The sequence below is a fragment of the Rhinatrema bivittatum genome, chromosome 11 (assembly GCF_901001135.1).
Source record: "Rhinatrema bivittatum chromosome 11, aRhiBiv1.1, whole genome shotgun sequence".
NCBI classification, from domain to species: Eukaryota; Metazoa; Chordata; class Amphibia; order Gymnophiona; family Rhinatrematidae; genus Rhinatrema; species Rhinatrema bivittatum.
The window spans coordinates 32,206,664-32,223,185 of NC_042625.1; the positions used below are offsets into that span (position 1 = coordinate 32,206,664).

The following is a 16,522-nucleotide window of genomic DNA, read 5'->3' on the forward strand; positions in this document are numbered from 1 at the left end:
TATTGTGCGTTGAGTGAAAAAGAATTTTCTCCGATTAGTCTTAAATGTACTACTTGCTAACTTCATGGAATGCCCCCTAGTCCTTCTATTATTCGAAAGTGAAAATAACCGAGTCACATGTACTCGTTCAAGACCTCTCATGATCTTAAAGACCTCTATCATATCCCCCCTAAGCCGTCTCTTATCCAAGCTGAACAGCCCTCTGACATATCCTCTCTGACAGGGGGGTCCAATTTACAGCAAAGTTTTGGAAGGCTCTATGCAGAAAATTTGACATCTCTCTGGATTTCACAAGCACTTACTACTCACAGGCAAACAGACAAACTGAAAGAAGAAATCGGACACTAAAACAATTTCTCCGAGCCTATGTTAATTCCAGGCAAAGCGAATTGTCCTAGTTCTTCCATGGGCCGAAACTGCATTGAATTCTCATGAATCAGCGTCTACGGTTGACGGTACCTCCTTTACTGGTTCCGTTGTCGGTACCGTCTCCAGCAGCCCAGGTGTCGGCACAAGAACTGCATCAACTCTGGCAGCACACCAAGGAACTTCTTCAGAAGGCTGGACAGAAAGCCAAAAGGTTCTACGACTCTCACCACCGAGCCGCTCCACAGTTTCAACATGGAGACAAGGTATGGCTCAGTACCTGCTTCATCTGCCTAAAACTGCCTTCTGCGCGATTTGCGCCTAGATACATTGGGCCTTTCGCAGTGCTTTGCTGCCTGGGTCCTGTCATTACAGCCTACAGTTACCTGCCTCTCTGCGCATCCACAACGCCTTCCACATCAACCTTCTAAAGCCTTTCATATTATCAGAATTCTCAAGGAAGACACCTGAACCACAACCTCTTACAGCTGAAGAGGACATCACCTATCAGGTCGAGGATATATTGGATGTGAGAAAACACTGAAGGTGCTGGGAGTACTTCATATCCTGGGAAGGATTTGGCCCCGAGGAGAATAGTTGGGAGCCTGCAAACAACATCCTAGACAAGGAGTTGATCCGGCAATTCCACGTTTCCCATCCTAGGAAACCAAACCCCCCGGGGAGGGGGCCCTAAGAAGGGGGGACTGTTGCGCCCTTCAGTCACCAATGGCTGTGACCTCTTATGCTCACCTCTTTTTTCGCTGCACCAGCAAATCTAGGACGAGTGGCGGCCTCCACCAGTCACTGCCGACCTCCCTGGTGTTCCCGGGATGGCATTGGCGCTGCCGACCACCATCTTACTTCTGGAGTCACATAGGCGCGTGCGCATGGGCCAGCTATGTACACGTCATGGAAGGAACCTCGGGGGCGTCCCCTCCGGATGACGTAGCCTTGCTACCTGAACTTAAGCAGACCGATCCTATGCACTGACGAGTTAGCAAGGAGTTTTCTCATTGCTGAATCCATTCTCTTGGACTACCAGTTCCAGTTCCTGGCTTGCTGTGTGAACACTCTGTGTACCCGCTCCTTGAGGGCTCTTCCGCATTCCTAGGCTATCTGCTCCTCGGAGGGCTTTCCTGCCTTTGAACTTCTGTTTGTTCTACTTCTCAGGACTTCCCTTGGAACTACGTCTCGTGAGTACTTTCTTCGTACTTCAACTCTACGAAGCCTTGCTGGGATTCCCGCGCCTTCCTCAGCAAGATTCGCTTCACCATACCCTGCGCTGCAGATTACTGCCTTGACTTCTTTAGGAACCTTCTAAGCTTCCGTACCTCTGACTACCTCAGCATCACCATCATTGTATAGTCATCCTCGGCATACCCCACGCTGCGGGCCACTACCAGATTTGCACACCTGAGGAAATTGCTTCACCACTGAGAAGGCTGACTGGCGTATCCCGCGCTGCAGGCCACTACTGGATCTGCATACCTGAGGTATTGCTTCACTACTGAGAAGGCTGCCTGGAATACTCTGCTCCACAGGCTACTACCGGATATTCTCATCTGAGGTATCACCCTGGGCATACCCCTTGCTCTAGAACTGTATTTCAACTGCAGTCCCTGCTCCACGGGTTTTGCTCAAGAACTGTTCTTTAATTGCAATTCCCCGATCCACGGGTTCTGCTCTCTCTCCTCTATAATAAAGTCTCTCTTACAGCTGTGTCCTAAGCCTCAGTGACTGTGCCTACTGCTGGCGAGGCCCACAGGGCTCCTCCCTGTGGGCGGAGTCATCTCTCACCTCGGCCCAGGGTTCACATCCATACCAAAACATAACAGTAATGTAGAATTACGAAAAAATAAAATAACAAACCCAGGAGAAACCCAACTCCACAGGGTGGTGGGTGGGTTTCATGATGACTATCATCCTGCTGTCCTAGGAGAACACCTGTTACAGGTGAGCAACTCTGCTTTCTCCTAGGACAAGCAGGATGGTAGTCCTCACTCATGGGTGAATCCCTAGCTACAGGCTGACCCCAAAACCAATGACCAACAGACACCTAAATGGGTGCCAATGGGCACAACAACAGTGGTGCTGTTGGAAACAGAGGGAGACAGCCTGAACCCGAAAATGGGCCCTGGTCAGGATGAGTTGGTTTCACAGCTGAAAGAGATTCCTGAGGACAGATTGGCCGAAATTGCTGTCACATCAACCATCTCTGTCCAGAGAATAGTGTGACAAAAGGTATGGAGAGAACTCCATGTTGCCGCCCTGCAGATTTCGTCCACGCAAGTGGGCCACTAAAGCTGCCATGGCTCAGACAGAATGAGCCTTGACATGGCTCCCGAACTGCAGTCCTGCTTGCGAATAGCAGAAAGAAATGCAATCCGCTAGCCAACTGGACAAGTTCTGCTTGGCCCCACAACTCCCAATCTGTTTTTATCAAAAGAGATGAAGAGCTGTGTGGTTTGCCTGTGGCCTGCTGTCCACTCCAGGTAGAAAGCCGAGGCCCTTTTGCAATCAAGGCTATGAAACGCTTTTTTGCCCTTGTGGAAATTAGATTTGGGAAAAAAGGTGGGTAAGACAGTTGACTGGTTCAGATGGAATTCTGTCACTATCTTGGCAGGAATTTTGGATGTGTGCACAGAACCACCTTATCATGAAAGAACTTCGTGTAAGATAGATAGGACACCAAAGCCTGAAGTTCGCTGACTCTGCCTGCTGAGGTGACCGCTACCAGAAAGATGACCTTCCAGGTCAGGTACCTCAGGTCCCAGGACCACAAAGGTTCAAAGGGAGCCTTCATAAGTTGGGCCAGGGCCAGACTGAGGTCCCAGGAGATGGTGGGGGGCTGTAAAGGAGGCTTCAGCTGAAGCAGACCCCACATGAAGCGACTAACAATAGGCTGCACCGAAACGGGTGAACCATCCATCCCTTGGTGGTAGGCCCCAATAGCGCTTAGGTGGACTCTGACAGAGTTGGTCTTTAGGCCAGCCTCCGAGAGATGCAGTAAGCAATCCAGAAGCTTTGCAGTGGAGCAAGAGATCAGATCCAACCCATGACACTCACACCATATAGAGAATTTCCTCCACTTCAGGCTATAAGACTTCCTAGTGGAAGGCTTCCTGGACCCCACCAGGACCCGAGACACCTCCTCTAAGAGGTTCAGGGACTGCAGGGCCACCCTTTCAACATCCAAGCCATGAAGAACAAGGTCTGGAAGTTGGGATGGCGCGGTCTGCCCTGATCCTGCATGAGGAGGTCTGGGGAGGTCCCCAGACTGATCGGATCGACAGAGAGATCCTGAAGAAGTGGGAACCAAATCTGCCGCAGCTAGTAAGCAGCGATGAGAAATATGATTCCCTGGTCCTGTTGGAGCTTCAGGAGAGTCTTCGACACTAGTGGAAGCGGAGGGTACGCATACAGGAGGCCTGCTGCCCCAATGACGGGCAAAGGTGTCTGACGCTGGCTTGCTGGAAGTGACGCACCTTCCTGTTCCAGAGGGAAGCGAAGAGATCTACATCTGGAGTTCCCCAGTGACAGAAGATTCAATCGCCACCTCTTTCTTCAGAGACTACTCATGTGGGCAGAAGGAACCTCCACATTCTCCGTCCTCAGCAAATACATTGCTCGGAAAAGGATACCCTAGGATAGCGCCCACAACCAGATCTGGACCTCCTCTTGTGCCTCCCTGCTTGTTCAGGTACCACATCGCCACTTAGTATTCGGTCTAGACTAGGACCACCTGGTCGGCCAGGCAATCACAGAACACCCAAAGCGTGTATCAGATCACTCAGAGTTCTAGGAAGTTTATCTGGCACTGCTCCTCCTGCACCCCCCTGGGCTAGGGGGCCCTTCCACATGAGCCCCCTAGCCCAGGGGGGAAGCATCTGTGGTGAAAACAACTTGAGTAGGGGACACCTGAAAAGGCATCCCTATCTCCAAATTGGATTGGGTCTCCCACCATGACAAGGAGTCCCGGAGTGGCGGAGTTACTTGTATGCACACTTGAAGGTCCTGGGTGGTCTGGTGCCACTGGGACCACAGGGTCCATTGCGCCCTGCGCATGTGCAGACAAACAAAAGAAGTTACATGGACAGTCGCAGCCATGTGCCCCAAGAGGCGATGCCAAGGTGAGTGCTCGATCCCGGGCCAAAACGCCCGAACCTGAACCGTGTCAAGTCTGGCACTGATAAAGTCCAGCTGCAGCGAAGTGACAAGCTATGGCTTCTGGTAAGTAACCAGAAAACCTAAGGCTTCCAATACCCAAAGGGTTAAATGCTCCCTGCCTGGTAGGGCTCTTGATGAGCGACAAAAAAAGGGGGAGCTAAATTAGTATAAAGATATTTTGCTCACTATTTTTAATTTTTATATTTTTTAATATTTTGTGTTAAATTATTTATTTTAATAATTTATATTTATTAATTAGTTCTTGGTTGAAGACGACTTACAACAAATGTGCATTGCTAAACGGAGCACAACTCAAGTGGAAGTAAACTCATCTTGATGAGCCAGTCGTCCAGGTAGGGAAACACTTGCATTTGCATTCATCTGAGGTAAGCCCCTTCCACTGCCAGGCACTTCATGAAGACATGAGGAGTGGATGCCAGGCCGAAGGGTAATACTCGGTACTGGAAGTGGTTCTCGCCCACCATAAAGCGAAGATATTTCTGGTGGACCCAGGAAATCTCGATATGGGTGTAGGCGTCTTTTAGATCAAGGGAGCAAAGCCAGTCCCCTCTTCACAAGAGAGGGATCAAGGCACCCAGCAAGCCATCTTGAACTTTTCCCACTTTAGGAACTTGTTCAACACCCTCAAGTTCAGAATAGGATGGAGGCCTCCTGTTCTCTTTGGTATCAAGAAGTATCTGGAGTAGAAGCCGGTTCCCTGCTATTGCGGCGGAATGGGCTTGACTGCTCTGGCCATTAAGAGACTGGAGAACTCTGTCAATAGTACATCCATTGGGCCAGTGGCGCAATGGATAACGCGTCTGACTACGGATCAGAATATTCTAGGTTCGACTCCTGGCTGGCTCGAAATGGCTTGACTTTTCTTCAAAGGGGCATGGGATAAACACTGTGGATCCATAAAGTCTAGAGGACGTGAATGAAGAGTGGGTGGCTTGCGGGAATGATGGCTACTACCTGGAGATAATACCCTTATTCAATAAACATACACACGGTTAATGTGACTCCAACATTGCTCTAAGACTCCAACATTGCTCTAAGCTTCAACTGCAAGAGGAAATGTGGAAATAAGGATTTGCATTCACAAAAAAGCGGGGAGTAGCTTGCTTGTTACGGCAGTTACTACCCCAAACCAAATAAGCCTGATACGTCACTTTCAATGCATATCCAGCATAGCTCTCTGCTTCAACGGCAGGGGAGAAAGACTGATACTTCACGCATATCCAGCATAGCTCTCTGCTTCAACAGCAGGGGAGAAAGTCTGATACTTCACTTTCAATGCATATCCAGCATAACTCTCTGCTTCAACGGCAGGGGGAATGAAGACAAGTGGATCTATATACAGACAACAACCAATAAGGACTGAATTACATAGTCTGGGTAAACAAATAAGCATGAGTGTAGCTTGCTTATTGAGGCGGTTACTACCCCTAACTAATTAAGCTAGATATTTCACTTAGATGCAGTTCCAACACTGCTCTCTACATTAATGGTGGGGGTGGAAGGGAAATAGAACCAAAAGCTTACTAAGAGCCAAGAGTATCAGATAAGTATGAGGAAAAAAAAAGTGTGAAACTTGCTGGGCAGACTGGTTGGGCCGTTTGGTCTTCTTCTGCCGTCATTTCTATGTTTCTATGTTTCTAATCCATCGAGAGGTCTTACGAGGGACACGGGGGAGAGTCTGGACGGCACCTTGGAAATTGAGCCTGTACCCTACACGAACGATGGAGAGGGCCCAATGGTGGAGGTGACAGCTGGCCATCAGTCCACAAAGAACCATAGCTGACCCCTGACTGGGTGGTCTGTCGGTGAAGGTACTGGCAGCTGGCTTACAATCTCTCGCAGCCAGGCAAAACCCCAAGGCAGGGCTCTGTTGGGGTGCTGACTTGGGCCTAGGGGTACGGGGCTGCCTTGGGAGAGTCCTAGGCCCAGTCTGTTGTGACCTCACCTGGCCCGCTGGAGGGTAATATTTCCTCGGCCGGTAAAACAGGCGTCTTGATCCCTGTCTAGAGGACTTCTTGCCCAAGGACTGCGAGTCCAAGGTGCTGGCCAACAGATGCTAGAGGGTCTCATGAAGATCCTTCAGCTGTGCCACTGCTTCCTTGATCTTATCATTGAAAAGGTTCTCCCCTGTGCAAGGCAAGTTCACAAGGCACTCCTATACCTCCAGCCTGAGGTCAGAGGCACATAGCCAGGCCATTCGACGAACACCAATGCCCGCTGCAACTACCCATGCCATCATCTCAAAGACATCATAAGCAGAGCAGACCACATGCTTATCACACTCCAATCCCTGCTGAATAACTTTCAGGAAGTCCTCCTGAAGTTGCTGAGTTAGGTGCTCCACCAGATCCCGAACCTGTTTCCAAATGTTCCTGGAATACTGGCCCAAATACAACTGATAACAAGCAATACGGGCCGCCAGCATGGAGTCCTGCAAGAATTTTCTCCCCAGGACATCCAGCGCTGTGTGATCATGGCCTGGGAGAGCAGAGGCATGGGTACGAGACCTCTTTGCCTTCCTGAGGGCGCATTTCACCACCATAGACTGGTACGGAAGATGATGCCTCTCAAACCCTGCAGTAGGCTAAATCAGATATACCGCATCTGTCTTATGGTTCATCGGAGGTACGGAGATGGGCCATTCTCAGAGTGGGCAAACAGGTCCTAAAGATATCATGGGCGGGGACAGCAACCACTTCCTTAGGCGTATCCACAAATTGGAGGACCTCCAACATCTTGTGTCTGGAGTCCTCATCCGTCAGGAGCTGGAAGGGAATTGACTCTGCCATAGGCCTGACATGGCCTGCAAACATTAAATCCTCGGGAGGAGATTGACATCTCTCCTCTAGAAGCGATGGTTCCGAGGGCAGGTCCTCAGAGTCCTATGAGGAGGAAACGAACTCCTCATCTACCCATGGGTCATACAGGACGTCATCACTCTGATTACCAGCAGACACCGGTGGGGGAGCCCTAACCATGGCCTTGGGTTGTGGCACCCTGGGCACCAATGGCGCCACGGGCACTGGAGGCACCGATGGATCTGACAAAGGCTCGGGCAATGCTGGCCAAGGGGTTGGCCTCGGAAGTGGAACAGGCTGCATAGGCAGCATCCTGAGAAGCAATCCAGTTGTTCCAACAGTAGTGCTAGCAGTGGTGAAGTGAGCTCTAATGGTGGTGGCAGCCCTGACGGGGCCGGTGGCTCGATGCCTTGTAGGGCTCGGCCAACCGCCAAGTGCACCCTGTGCTCCAACTCCTCCTTGAAGTCTGCTGAAGATAGGGCAGTTTGAGGAGGAGGAGGCATGACCAGGCCTCCCTCGGAGCCCCAAGGGAGACTGGAGTCTGGCACCGGAATCGGTGGGAACCATCTCAAGCCCTCAGCCTCGATGGATGGCGGCACCTTCTCAGCCCATGGCTACTTTGGCATCTCACTGATGCCGGTGCCTTCCCGGACTTGGAATTGTGGAAGGAAGGCGATCAATGTTGATGCTTCCTCGATTTCCCACAGTGCTTGGCCTGGTCTTTCCCCGGCACTGAGGGAGACGGTGAGGAATCGAACCTGGAACAAGAGGAGAGAGAGAGAGTGGCTGGTCCCAATTGCCTAACTCAACATGGGGATCCGGCAATGGAGTTAAACCTGGACTGGTGGCTACTGGTACCTCCTTCCCCCAAGGTGTCGATGCCCCTGATGCCGAGGTCGAAGGATCAGACCTCCTGAGCCCAAACAACTTATTGAGTCACTCATGGTGACCCTTGGGGGTCATCTGAGCGCAGAGCTGACACCCCTTGACGTTGTGAGAGGTCCCTAGGCACAAGACACAGATCTAATGGGGGTTTGTAATGGACATAGTCCAAGGGCTCTGGGGGCACTGGCAAAAGCCCGACGCCATAGCAAAAATCAACCGGTGAGTGATCGATGGCCGACAGCCACCAGAAGACGGCACCATTGGGAATCGACCACAGGGGGATTTACAAACATTTACCACGACGCCCTCTTACTAAAGCTGGGAAAAGATCGAGGAACCTGGCATGGAAGAAAAAGCGAGAAAATGTGAATGTGGAAGTTTTCCAGCAAACAAAGCATGTGCTCCACATCCGTGAGACTGCAGTTCCACAGAAAAGAAGAAACTGAAAAGGGACCCCGCATGGACGCATGGATAGTGGCATGCTGGGCAAGCTCAATGTGCCTAGTCAAAATTCTAGCAACTTTGACAAAAGTTTTCTGTGCTGGGCTCCATCTGATGATGTCACCCAAGTGTGAGAACTAATATCCTGCTTGTCCTAGGAGAAAATAATCAAATCATGAAGAATAAATCAAATGACAGAATGCAAGATTCTCAAAACAACTAAGATGTGAAAACCATCATTTCATCTTTTAATTATCTACATTCTTTGCCTTATGTACTAGATCAATTTTAATATAAACAATAAAATTTCACTTGATAGATATCAATGCCTGCCTATGAACACCACCTTTGTAAACAATCTTTGTTTGTTTGTTTGTTGAGTTATAACATTGAATGTCACTTTGTAAATCGTTGTGATCTATACATGGAACAACAGTCTATAAAATGTCTAAATAAATAAATGAATATGTTTAGAGAGCAGTAGTACAAATTGAGAAGGCACTTTAAAAAAATTCCACCAAATACCTTTTCAGCATCTCAACTGCAAATATAGCAGGAAGTTTGGGGAAATTTACAAGACGTAGATACCAGCGTCTAATCATGTTCTCAAGATTTTCAACTTTAGAGGGAAGGGAAATGTTATCTTTCATGACAGCATCCTGAGTCTCTGTCAGCTTAACTGCCTGTCCAGATACATTATCCCTTTGAGGCTAAAGCTCCTGCAGATGCGATTCCTGAACAAACATTCTGCCTTCAAGAGCCTGAGTTTTATCCACAACCAAAGAAATTTGGGCTGAAAGAGACTTCCCAAGCCCCAGAATAGCCTTCCAGATTTCCTAATTATGCATGAATTTTCAAAGCAAACTTATGTGCATACGTTCACTTAGAAAATTGGAGGTGAAGGCTGCAGGTTAGACATTAACCTTCCTTGTATCTTGTCCCCTGCCGGCAGGAAGGAGGGAAGAAAGGATCACTTGAGGAGGGTGTTGTGGGTGTTAGTAAATACTGAATACCAACATCCAGTACGAGAGAAGTCTTTAGTATTTTATTATAAGATACCTTATAATAGAAGCAGTGCTTACCGAAGAATGCAGAGCTCCCAAGCCGTGCCAGTCAGTTAAATACGTCATTGCTCTAACTTACACACCAAATCATCAATTTGTTTCTAATTGTTTTTAATAGGCTTCCCTACTCGTTTTTAAGACAGCACAAGCAGCCCTAGGCATGTTCCTACTGTGTCCAATGGGAAATCTGGCCCGTAACTCACCTTATTTATCAACATTTATATTTTGTATAGACAAAAATATGTGTTAAGTGGATTCCTTAGTAAACATATATAATAAAAACAGCAGAGCTTGGGCAGACAACACAAAACCACCTGCTGACGAGCCTCTGCTTTGGAACAGAAAGCAAAATGAGCAGAATAATAACAATAAATCTACATTCACTCAGCAAATGTTTTCCTCCTCATTATGAATGTGAGTGACACTATTCAGCTATAGTGCATAAGGGAAGATAAGACATGGCTGTAAATTGCTTTTATGTGGTTGCTAATTATGCCATATTTAAATGTGTTAAATAAATACGAAGTATTGTAACACTTACAATATAATAGGGGCAGTGCATGCAAATCTCTCTCATACATGTTTGTTGCAGAAATTCTAAAACCCGCCTGGCTAGGTTTGTACAGAGGACTGGATTGAGAACCCCTGTTCTAAAGCAAAGGTTCTCAACCCTTTTTCAGTCGGGACACACCTGACAGATAGTTCTCACATGTGTGACACACTGCTCATTACAATCTACAGTGGAAATACAAAAAAAGACCCCATGTTACTTTTATTGTTAAGAATGACACAAAGGAAAAATAAGAGTACTCTCTCTGAACATAAATTATATAAATAGTAAACCTCCCATATCAGAACATCACCAACTTTCAGCACTCAAACAATAATCACCTTACTTAAGAAAAGGCAACACTGAAAATAGTACACCAGGCCTTAAAACATCAATACTCCTATTAGGAAAATGGACCAAGACAGGCTGCTATAGAGCCCTACTCAGAAACTAAATGCCAGCAGAAAACCTCACCTGAATCACATGTGCTGACCCTCACCTAACAAAGAATAAAGAGACCATAAAGCATAACTAGAAACATGAAGACAAAAATTGAACTGGAAACCACAACAAGCCACAGACTCTGTATGCAGTGCAACAAAGGAAAAAGAGAAACATCACCAGTCCTCATAAAACAAATCAAGAGATATAAAATCAACAGCAGTAAAGCCATAATAAAACGAACAGATTATTTCAAAACAGCTGATGAATGGAATATTCAATAATTAAATCTCATATAAAACATTTCTAGACACCAATAAAATATTTCAAAACAGCAGATACAAAGACCCAATAATTAAAAATAATAAGGATTGTGGAGGAAATTACATCATCGGACAGACTGGCAGCATAAACTCAGAACTCCTCCATCCACCCGACGATTCTTATAAAAAATCTCGAGCATCTGCGCTTTAATCACACCAATCCTCGACTTATATCAGTTATACTTACCAACAGATGTCTCTTCGACAAAAATCTGTGGATTTTTGTCAGTTCTCTTATAAAAAGCAGATTCAGAAAAAGATGGCTACACTGCTAAGATGGCTGCTGAGGAAAGTCTATCATTGGAGGATAACTCGAACAGTAACAAAGATCTGCCTGATAGAGACGCACCAACTCATGCAGAATTCTGCAACTGGTTCTGTGACCTAAGACAGGACATGAGGACATATAAACAAGAGATTTTGGAGTTTATTGGCGATTTAAAAGAGGACATTGCAGATCTGGGGAGACATGTGGACGAAAATGAAATGCGTGCAGATGCACAGCTAGAAGAAGTGGCGCGTCTCCACAAGGATCATGCAACAATTAAAGTAGATCTCTCTACTATGATGAGCAAACTAGAGGACATCGAAAATAGATCACATCGATCTAATCTCCGCATTTGCGGAGTACCAGAGACCCCTGAATATCAGAATGCTGATATTTATCAGCTTTGCATGCTTATCTTATCACAAGCTAGCTCTCCTTCAGATCAACCGATCATGGACATTAAAATAGAACGGGCCCACCGCACCCTGGGCAGGAGAGTAGATAATAAAGCTCTGGGATATCGTGACTTGTTTTCACAGCTTCGCTTTGAAGGAAAAAATATATACCATCGCTCAAAAACAGGACTCCTGGATTTGGCAAGGTAATTCTATCTCTTTCTTTGCCGACCTGTCTCCACTAACTTTACGCAAGTGGCAAGAAATGCGGCCTGTTACCTTGCAGCTGCGCAAAGACAATATTCATTATCGCTGGGTATACCCATTTGGATTATGGTTTTCAGTCCAGGGAGTGACCTACAAAGTAAAGACTATTGTCATCTTTCCAGTCTCAGACTCATTTATTACATCTACTCAGATGATATACAAATTCTCATTCCAGTTCAAAAAAGTCTTGAGTTCACCTACAAAATCACAGCAATGTACTTAATTATTAAACAGTTATTAATCCATATGAAACTCATATTAAATGTCAATAAGACAGAAGTTATTTTACTAGACAGAAGACCAACGCTTGACAAATTACCTCCTTTAAAACTAGAGGATCACTTTACTATATTAATTTCTGTTCCTCATGCTCGCGACCTAGGTGTAATTGTTGATTCTGAACTTAACTTCAAAAAACACGTCAGGTAAAATAAAAGAAGGCTATCACAAAATCCAAACCTTAAAAAAAATTAAAATCGCTTCTAAGCCAATCCGATTGCAACTTCTCATCTTTGCTAATATTGATTACTGTAACTCACTCTTACTTGGATTACCTACCTCCACCATTCATCCATTACAAATCCTACAAAACACTGCAGCTAGAATCCTGACAGGCACCAAAAAGCAAGACCATATTACTCCAATCCTTATATCTCTGCATTGGTTACTGCTTAAGTATCGAATACAATATAAACGTTTATGCATCCTACATGGAGAACAAACTAACTGGCTCAATGCATCAATCCGATTTCACACTCCACAACGCAATTTTCGCTCAGCAATAAAGGTTTTCTGTCCATTCCTTCTGTACAATCAGCTCACCTATGTCAGGTAAGACAATGTGCACTAATTTTGCAGGCCCCAAAATTTGAAATTCCTTATCCTCAGACTGACGTCTCCAACCAGATTTAAAATTTTTAAGAAAGGAGGTATAAACATGGTTATTTTTGAAGGCCTATCAGGTTGCAACATAACTTTTATTCCTTTGATTTAATCTTTCTTTTAATTAATTCAGAATTGATGACTTTCCAGCAGTGTCAGTTTTATTTACATTCTAGATTTACTTATATTGTTACTTTTATTGTTAGTTTCAATTTTAGATTTTTGCTTTGTTTTATTTTTGTCTTTTATTCTTTTATATATTTATTGTATTGTATTTGCTCTTTATTTTATGCTTACAAATTATGTAAACCGTTGTGATGTTTCGCGAACGACAGTATATAAAATCATCAAATAAATAAATAAATAAATAAATAAATAAATACCTTGCCAAAGCCAGTGAGGCCTTTGCTTCAGCTGGATTGCCTCCAGTACCTTCAGCCTTGAATGCGCGGGCCATGGCACCACCGAAGGAAGACATGCGAAGATGACAGCGGGTTGGAAAAGGCAATAGCCGGCTCAGGAGAAATTCGGGCGATGCTGCCGCAGTCTCCGATGTGACCTGAAGGACCTCTTGAGAACTAAGTACCTGCTTTACTTAGTTCTCATTTCCTAAAGCCTTATATATATCTTGCTGCTGAAAGGACTGTGATCTGCCTGGGTGGGAGATTTGGCATCTACTGCCCCTCTGTCTATACTCCCTGAGCCATTGTCTCCAATTGCCCCCTCCCCTTCCCTTGCAAAATCTCTGGGTCTCTCTTCCGGCAACCTTTGGGGCCTCGTTCCTCCCCAATCTTTGACCATTTTCTCTAGGTCCTCTCTGAACAATAGCTTCTCTTTAAAGGGTAGCTCTCCTAATCTGGTCTTGAACGCCAAGTCTACCACCCAGTTTTTCAGCCATAAGAGCCACCTTGCCATTACCTCTGTTGCTGCTAACTTGGCTGAACTCTTATGAGGTCAATACATAGTACTGCCACAAAAGCTGCTGCAGATTCTATTAGGGTCAAGTCCGCACTATTCCCCGAGGCTCCTACCTCCTCGGGACCCTGAATCTCTTGCTGAGTCCAGATTAGAAAGGCCCTGGCTACATACGCCCCACAGAAGGGTCAGGAGTGAAAGCTTAAAACCCTTTATCAGTAGCATCTCTACTTTCCTATCTTGGGGGTCTTTAAGGGCTGTGCCTCCTTCCACCAGAATTGTAGTTTTCTTTCCTACTGCCGAGATAGCCTTGTCTACTTTGGGCAGATTTAGGAGTCTATCTTATCCTGCTGTTCTATGAGATATAGCCTTTGCATAGTTCTACAGCTTCCAAGCCTGGACTCCAGAACCTCCCAACCTGCTAAGAGCATTTTCTGGATGGCCAAATGGATGGGAAAAGCTTTACATGGCTTCTTTATCCCTGTCAAAATGGGATTGCCCTTCATTCTGACCTTGGGCACTTCCTCCTTCAGACTAAGGACTTGCGACACCTTTGAGATCAGGGCACCCAGTTCTTCTGATCTAAACAGGCAAACCTCCTCAAATAAAAGCTCCCCCTGAGAAGACCCTTCGTCCTCTTCTAAACCCCCCACCCCCCAGGGCCTCTATATCAGGTCCCCAATCCTCCCAGTCTTACTGTGGCTTGGACTTCTCCCCCGGGGATGCTGCCTTGCCACGCTTCTCCTCTATTTGGCTAAAATGACGTCTGAGAATTCTGACTCCTCCTCCCCCCGGGGATCCCGGTCACTGCCGCTGCCCCTCCCCCCAGTGCTGCGGGAGAATGTCTCGACCGCCCCATTGCCGGCTCCGATAGTGCTGGAAAAGTTGCGCTCCCTGGTGCGCGTTGCTCATTTCCACCAGCCCCACCCTCTTCCTCTGCAGGGTCTGCTTCTTGCCATCGCAATTGCAGCAAAAGGACTCAAGTGATGCTAGGCACCTGCCAGACCCCGCACCTGGCACACTTCCTTCCCTTGTCCATACTTGGGGCAGGCAGTGGATGCTCCGGGACGGGCTGCTTCTCCACTTTTTTTTTTTCACTCACAGTTTGAGAGATTTCATTCGGGAAGCCAGGAGACCACACCACCTGGTTGCCCTGAGAGGCTCCTCACCCTGACCCTGGCTCCTAGGGAAAACAACCTTAGGGAAGTCCTTTGCCCTAGGGCTACTCCTCAAACTGCTGGACTAGCAATGCCTGTGCTCCTCACCATCTGCTGGAGGCAGAGACTACTGATTTCCCCTCTGCTGGGCCAGCCTTTATGGTAGTGACATCAGAAAGGAATCTTTCACACTCTGCCCCCATCTGCTGGTGGGAGGGAGAATTCCACAGGTTCACTGGTCTGGTAGGACAAAGAGGAAATAAGAGTTGATGGAAAGCACTATTGTTAGTAATTAATGCATCACGCATTGCTTTACGCTGCTCAAATATAGCATGTTTTGATGGATGATTTGAGACTGACAGTGGTACATGGGACTGCACCAGTAGGAGGAATACTGCAAAGAAAAAGATATTCAGGTTTAAAAAAAAAAAGGTTTTAAAAAGGCTGTTTCTGCATTTGGTAAAAATCCTAGGTCTTCAAAATATAAAAAATTGTAAGTTTTGTTAAATTGTTCGACAAACCTATTTTGAGAGAAATACCAAAAAAAATCCAAACCATATTAAAAAAAATCTTCAAAAACTTCTAGAAGGTTTGTTTTTTTTTTGGAGGGGGGGGGGGGGGGGAGTTTTCAGTTGGTAGTTTTCTGAAAAATCCAAAACTCATTTTTTAGATCTGCTGCATTTCTTTTCAGATTGCTTTTGATTTTCAGCCAGATCCGACAGGGAAAATCTGACTGGTATTTCCCCAGTGGATCTGGGTGAGATCCAAAAATGCCCATCAAACTTGAACTAGGAAGCAATCTGTCTAGTTTGATTTCTACTGCAAATTGCTTTCACGGCTCTGTTGAGGAGGATGGCCAAGATTGTAGTAAAATTAATATAAACAGTTCAGCTACAAGAAGCTAATCAAAAACCTGTGTTTTGCATTTGTGTAATACTTCTCACAGTGCTTATATTGACAACTACCCATTTGTTGTGTAATAAGTTATCTTTCATTTGCTTGATGCCTCATCAGAAGCATTTTTAAAACACATAAAACAGATGAAAACAAAAAAGTCTAACATTCCTGAATCAACCAGAAAAATGACTTTGTTAAACACACAAGAGAAAAACCAATCGAAAAGTCATTTTTCCACTGATTTTTTTTTTTTTGTTATAATATTGAAATTCCCAAGAAAAATAAAATAAAAATTGATAATGAAGGTCCCTAGTCGTGGATCATTTATCCCTCTTCTGGAATCTGCAGTCAGAAATTCTTTTGTACATGCATGAGGCTTGATCTGTACTTCTGTTTGCATCATATTAGATCTACAGCTCTGCCCTATTTCAGCTTCACTCTTTATACATAGAGATAAATTTGGAAGCTTATTTATAGACAAAACAAAATCCAAAAGTTTTGCGGGGAAGAGGAAATGAAACACTCTTATAATTTGGTGGTTTGGTTTTAGAACTGATACAGTTATTTTTCAAATGCATTGTTCCTGGTGTGTTAGGGCTTTGCTGTAAAAGGATAATCTTAGAGCACTACTTCTAGAAAAGGTTAGACTAGGAACATGCATTATCATATTATATGGCTTAATATC

The 16,522-nt window shown here is 45.7% G+C and overlaps 1 non-coding gene across 1 annotated transcript; it reads left to right on the forward strand.

Moving 5' to 3' along the window:
• The first annotated feature begins 5,327 nt into the window (after positions 1–5,327).
• TRNAR-ACG lies at positions 5,328–5,400 on the forward strand. Its single transcript has one exon. It is a non-coding gene; the product is annotated as a tRNA-Arg (tRNA).
• Positions 5,401–16,522: the final 11,122 nt, after the last annotated feature.